This window comes from Balaenoptera ricei, chromosome 6, assembly GCF_028023285.1.
Source record: "Balaenoptera ricei isolate mBalRic1 chromosome 6, mBalRic1.hap2, whole genome shotgun sequence".
Classification (NCBI taxonomy): domain Eukaryota; kingdom Metazoa; phylum Chordata; class Mammalia; order Artiodactyla; family Balaenopteridae; genus Balaenoptera; species Balaenoptera ricei.
Window position 1 is genome coordinate 40,241,242 of NC_082644.1, and position 6,761 is coordinate 40,248,002.

The 6,761-nt window shown below is 42.7% G+C and overlaps 1 pseudogene; it reads left to right on the top strand.

Moving 5' to 3' along the window:
- Nucleotides 1-784: 784 nt before the first annotated feature.
- LOC132368046 (phosphoserine aminotransferase-like) lies at nt 785-4,739 on the top strand (annotated as a pseudogene).
- Nucleotides 4,740-6,761: the final 2,022 nt, after the last annotated feature.

Consider the following 6,761-nt stretch of genomic DNA (forward strand, 5'->3'; position numbering starts at 1 on the left):
GAAATAAACATTTGGTCACCAAAACCTCACACTTTTCGAAATCTCAAACATTCTCCCCACTTCACCTTTTTTTTTTGGCCACACCACACGGCTTGCGGGATCTTAGCTCCCGGACCAGGGATCAAACCCATTCCCCTGGCACTGGAAACGCAGTGTCCTAACCACTGGACTGCCAGGGAATTCTCCATTTTCCCCTTTTGGACATCTTATTCCCTTTGCCCCTTTTTTCCCTAAAGTCTTTCTACGATTAAGGACAGGCTTCATTGGAAAGGAAGGGCCACCTTGTTCACCTAGTATGAAGAAAGTCTATAGAGTAGCAAGGGAAAGCATATGATACCTGCTTATCAGACCAAAAGTGGGAGAAGTGATTTTGATAGTAATGAGACAGATTTGGCAGAAACAGTGTAGAAAGTGCCAGCTAAGTCCCTCAGAGACTGACCTAGGGTTCAGCATGGGGCTGGGCAAGTGAGAGCAGAAATTCCAGGTAGGTTGAATAAGAAGCCAAAAACAGAAGCAAGGCTCAAGACACCTATTTGAAACACTGCAAAGTGTCCCTATGACCACATAAGCTAGTAAAGCACAGCAGAATTGAGACATATCACGTTTCGGCACAGAGAGAACCTGAGATTTCGCTCTTGTTCTCTCCTCAATTCCCTTTGATTCCTATATGGCATAAGAGGAACATTAGTTAAGTGCTAAGGGGCTTGCCACGGGGCCACTGTGATGAAGCGGGTGGTTACTGCATAACAGGAGCTATAAGGTAGACAGCCCACCCAGGGACTGGATGGAGACACAGCAGAATTTCAAAGGGTTGTCAATACCAGTGAAAGCCAAAGTGAGATCAAGTTGGTCAAGGAAGACCACTGGGCTGAGTGCTGAGAAACCAGACCAGCAGTTAACTCTAGCTTTGGTCATTCAGTGGTAACTATAGGGAGAGTAGATGCCAAAATTCAGACACCAGACAGACTACGCCTCAGAGGTCAGAGTTTACTAACAAAGGCCCTTTCCTTCCATTATCAGAACACCTAAACCCTTTGCACCCAGACCTTGGAAAGTCTTGGAAAGGTGGAAATGAAAGAGCTTACCCAGACCTTGGAAAGTCTTGGAAAGGTGGAAATGAAAGAGCTTTTAGCGAAAACAAACAGCCCTAATAATAGGTCTGACCTTTAAGTTAACTGAATAGTTATCTACCTTGAATTAGATCATTTTAAACTGGAAGAGATCAACTTACTTTTACTTGGCAAGTTTATGTGTTTTTTCTAACCTCAATGGAAAATGGAAACTTAATGAGAAGGAGGGTATAAGGGAATTTGGGACCTCTAGAAGTTCCCATTTTAAAAGCAGGAGAGGGGCTTCCCTGGTGGTGCAGTGGTTAAGAATCTGCCTGCCAATGCAGGGAACACGGGTTCGAGCGCTGGTCGGGGAAGGTCCCACATGCTGCGGAGCAACTAAGCCTATGTGCCACAGCTACTGAGCCTGCTGAGCCACAACTACTGAAGCCCGTGTGCCTAGAGCCCATGCTCCGCAACAAGAGACGCCACAACAATGAAGAGTAGCCCCCGCTCGCCACAACTAGAGAAAAACCCGCACGCAGCAACGAAGACCCAATGCAGCCAAAAATAAAAAATAAATAAATAAAATCAGGAGAGGTAAGGCTAATACTACCAAACTATATGTTCCAGGTGGAGGTGGCCCCAGCTGGGTTGCGGCCTTCATTTGGTAAATCACGTGGCCTTTTTTATCTAGATCATTTATTCATACCTGTGTTTCAAACTGGCACCAATTCTGTGTACGGTCCAGACTCCAGAATTCTGTGGGATGAGGCTGACACTAATCTTCAGCTGAGATCAAATCATGGCTTGACTGATTCCCTGCCCTATCCTGCTTCCCTCACTCCCTTTCACCTGAGAGCATTTCCCCAGCAAATCATTTGCACAAGAATCCCTGGGCTGGGCTCTGCTTCTAGGCACTTGATCTAAGACAGCTGAGCTGGAGCTAGAGCAGAAATTTATTTCACCTAGACACCCTTGACATAGACTTTGATGCAGTAAATAATGATACATTGAATTATCTCCATCTGAGGAAGGAGTGAGAATTTTTTTACTTTATGAGGCATAGCTGCATTCTGTTAGGCAGGAGTATTTTTGAAAGTATATATATGGGAATAAAATTGTTTGGATGCTGAACAGCCATAGGGGTGAATTTTGTTAAACAACACAGCATCAGTTTTTCCTTTCTAACAGAACCCAGTTTTCCTTTTAGAATTTTTCTCTCCTGGTTGTACGTAGACTTGATGAGATAGAAATCTTGGTCATTAGAGACTCCTTATCACCCAAAAGAGTGGGCATTTGACCCAGCCTTGCCCAACCAGACACTTTGTCCTGGGACTTTGAACCTTGAACAAAATAACGGAAGCAAGTTAAAATTATCATAGTTTTGTCAGCAGCACCAGTAGAAGAGAACTTTGGGTAGTTTCTGCTCTCAGTACTCTAGAACTGCCTGATTTCTGTTTACACGTTTCATTCCCCAGCCTTCCCTTCCATCCTGAGAGCTTTTTCATAACTTTTTTAAAAATTCGTTTTCCTTAATTAGCTAGCTAGTTGCTATTATATGCAGCCCATCAAATGAAGAGGCTTTTCTATTTATTTATTTATATTGAGGTATAGTTGATGTACAATATTATATACGTTGCAGGTGTACAATATAGTGAGTCACAATTTTTAAAGGTTATACTTCATTTATAGTTATTATAAAATATTTACTACATTCCCTGTGTGTACTATATATCCTTGTTTATCTTACACATAGTAGTTTGTACCTCTTAATCCCCTACCCCGATCTTGCCCCTCCGCCCTTCCCTCTTCCCACTGGTAACCACTAGTTTGTTCTCTATATCTGGTGAGTCTGCTTCTGTTGTGTTATATTCACTAGTTTGTTGTGTTTTTTAGATTCCACATGAGTGATATCATACAGTATTTGTCTTTCGCTGCACAGCTTATTTCACTAAGCATAATACCCTCCAAGTCCATCCATGTTGTTGCAAGAAGAGGCTTTTCTTGTACAGGCAGCATGGCTAATTTCAGTGAGGAGAGCCACAAAGTATCGGTGAGAGCTTCCTGCTCCACCTCAGCAGCCACTGCTGCAACCAATGTCAGTTGGGCCTTCACAGCTATGCCATCTGGGGCATAAATCAGTCATTTTATAGGAGAGTGCCAGGCCCTATCTCAAGGCTGCCACTGAACATCCAGAGCAACTAGCAATGTGCCCCGAGTTTCTGGCTTTTTCTTCCACTTTCAGACTGCGATAAAATGCCACACCTCACACGCAAGGAATCTGACTTCTCTAACAGCCACCAAAGGGGCTGGGTGATGCAATCTGGGATGATGGAGGAGTTAACTCCCAGTGGGGAAAACTCTGACTAAAGGGAAATAAGAGACAGGAGAGAGAGGTGCACTGTCCCGTGATGGATCCTCTCCGGCCAGCTCCACCCATGCCGCTCGGGATGCACTGCGAACAATTGGAGGTAGGCAGTCAGTTTTAGCTCAGGCCACCAAGCTGCCTAGCTCTGTGTTGTTAGAGATACAAAAAGAACTACTAGACCACAAGGGAGTTGGCATTAGTGTTCTTGAAATGAGCCACAGGCCATCAGCTTTAGCTGAGATTATTAACGACACATAGAATCTCATGCGGAAATTGTTAGCCATTCCAGATAATGATTTTTGTGCAAAGAGGAGGGTTGGGCCTGTTCAGTACTGTCCCCTTAAACCTGATTGACATGAAAACCCCCAGAAGCCCAGAAGTTTGGGAACTGTGAATGTCATCCATTCTAAACTTAGAAGTTGTAGGAAAATTCTGGATCCAAGCCCCTGGAACTTCAATCAGGTCACTTCCTCTATGTATTACTGCACAAGTGAGACCAGGTCCAGAGTAGAATTTTACTTTATCCCTGATGTCAGGGGAGCACTGCTGGTTTTTGACACGTCCTCAAATTTCCCATATAAACAAGTTTGGTGTGATTTTTGATGGTGCCCAGCAGAATGCTGGCTCTGCAGGGGTCACAGTGGTGATCTTTCAAGATATCCTGCAAGGGTTCACCCTCAGAAAGTTCCCCTCCATCCTGGAATACAAAGTGCAAGCCAGAAACAGCTCTATTCAACACAGCTCCCTGTTTTGGCTTCTATGGCATTGGCTTGGTCTTGGAGTATATTAAGAGTAACAGTGGTGAAGGACTTCCCTGGTGGCCCAGTGGTTAAGACTCCATGCTTCCACTGCAGGGGGAGAGGGTTTGTTCCCTGGTCGGGGAAGTTCTGCAAAAAAAAAAAAAAAAGACTAACAGTGGTGAAGCAACCATGAAGCTTAGCTCTGTCAAATTTCAAATGATTTATGATATTATTGATAATTCTCAAGGATCCTATGTATATCCAGTGAAGCCCAGAATAGAAGCAAGACGAATATTCCATTCTGCATTGGCAATGCCAAAGGAGATGATGCTTTAGACTAAAAGATTTCTCAATAAAGCTCTTGAAATCAGTATAATCTCCTTGAAAGGGCGTGGGTCTGTGGCAGGCATCATGGCTTCTCTGTACAATGCCAACAGGAGATAAGATGTTCAGAAGCTGGCAGCCTTCATGAAAAATTATTTGGAGATAATCTCTGAACACATCCTAACCAATACGTACTCTGTCCTTGAACATCGGACAAAATTTAAAGTAACTTGGGAATGGCTACAAAAAACTTAACAAACATGGCATTTTTCTCGAATGGACATATTTATTATAGACTCTTCTTTTTTTCAAGGAACAATAGCAAAACATTCACAGCTGGTGGGACTTAGACACCTTAATTCTGACTTGAACTGGAAGCATTTTAAAAATCTTCCTCTTGCTTTTCTAACAAAAACTAGCTTATGTTGCCTTTGCTGCTACTTTTTCTAGCTAGATCTCAGTATTCACACTTGATTGTGGACTTAATTATGCAAACTGCAGTTGTTTCTAGAGGCACACAAACACACAGTGAGGAGGGTGGATGGTTTCCTCTAGAAACTCGATTCTTGATCCTTTACAAAGTGACAGCAGTGGGGTCTCTGGGTTCCGCAGCTGTTAATTCAGGTCTGCACTGACTGTGTGCTGAGTGTTCAGAAGTTCCAGACTAAAGGGCAAACTGGAGATCTTTCTTTATACTGTTATTCTCATAAAGAGATAAAAGTGACATACTACATGTTTATATAGCAAGGTCTGTTTTTAATACCAAATAGTTTATATCTCTATGCGCTTATATTTCCAATGATGTGGTTCTCAGTAATACACATAGAGACTTCTAGAATTTGTTAGAATCCTTCACTTCCTGCATTATAGCATTACATTAGCCACAGTTGCGCTCCCCACTTCCACCCTCCCTCCCTTTTAAAGCTGCTTTACAAAAAAGATTTAGAAGTTCTCAGGTTCACTTTTGCTTTCCTTTCAAAGAGTAGAAGAGAAGGTTGGTTGATTGGCTCTTTTTTGGTTATGCGGTTGAACTAAAAATTCTCTGTTAAACTCCCTTATCCTTTGTTCACTTGAATGTTCTCTTTATAGTGTTTGACCAGAGGGAAACTGTGAGTTCTGGAAGATCTTTGCTGAAGAGTCTTTTCCCTTATTGTTTATACATTGTCAGTATTTTATGTTGAATAGGTGAAGAACATTAAAATCCTAAAACATCTAAAAAAAGAGAGAGACAGAGAGAGAGGAGGATTTCCTTTCTTTTCTCCCGCCACAGACTGCTCTGAGGCACAGTTTCTTCACATAGTTTGTCCAGGGTAGTGCAGGCTGTGCCAACGCTTCTACACAGTGCTTAGCTGTGTCTCTTCCAGGCTCATCATGAAGCAGTAGCCAGCACACATACTATGTCCCCCTGTGTTACTTGCCAGCCGAACTTCCTCTTTTCCTCTCCCTCACTGTCGATGCCCTCAGATTGCACCTCACAGATAAAACATCAGCACTTAATCCCTGCCTCAGGTTCTGTCATGATAAATATTCCTTTGTGTCTGTTTATTTTTGCATTTTTTAAAAGTAGGGTTTTTACATATGTTACTGTGAATCCCCACTCCACCCACACCTTTTTTTTCACTACTAAGTGATCTACTGCCAACTGGCACCAATTCTGCAAATCAAAGTGTGCATTGCAAACATGATCATGTGATCCTCTTTACTAGAAGGTACACCAGGCAATCTGTCTACTTCTGTTCCCCAGAACCTCTCCCACATTTGCGTTTTTTTGGTTCGTTTGTTGTTTTCTTCCAGTTTTATTGAGATATAATTGACATACAGCACTGTATAAGTTTAAGATGTACAGCATAATGATTTTTTTTTTTTGGCTACTTTTTTTTGTTGTTGTTTTTGGTCTTTATTGCTGTGCGCAGGTTTTCTCTAGTTGTGGCAAGCGGGGGCTCTTTGTTGCAGTGCACGGACTTCTCATTGTGGTGGCTTCTCTTGTTGTGGAGCACGGGCTATAGGCGCATGGGCTTCAGTAGTTGTGGCACGTGGGCTCAGTAGTTGTGGTGCAGGGGCTTAGTTGCTCCACAGCATGTGGGATCTTCCTGGACCAGGGATGGAACCCATGTCCCGTGCATTGACAGGTGGATTCTTAACCACTGCACCATCAGGGAAGTCCCCAGCATAATGATTTGATTTACATACATCAATTTTATTATGAAGTGATTATCATAATAAGTTCAGTGAACATCCATAATCTCATATAGGTACAAAATTAAAGAAATAGGAAAA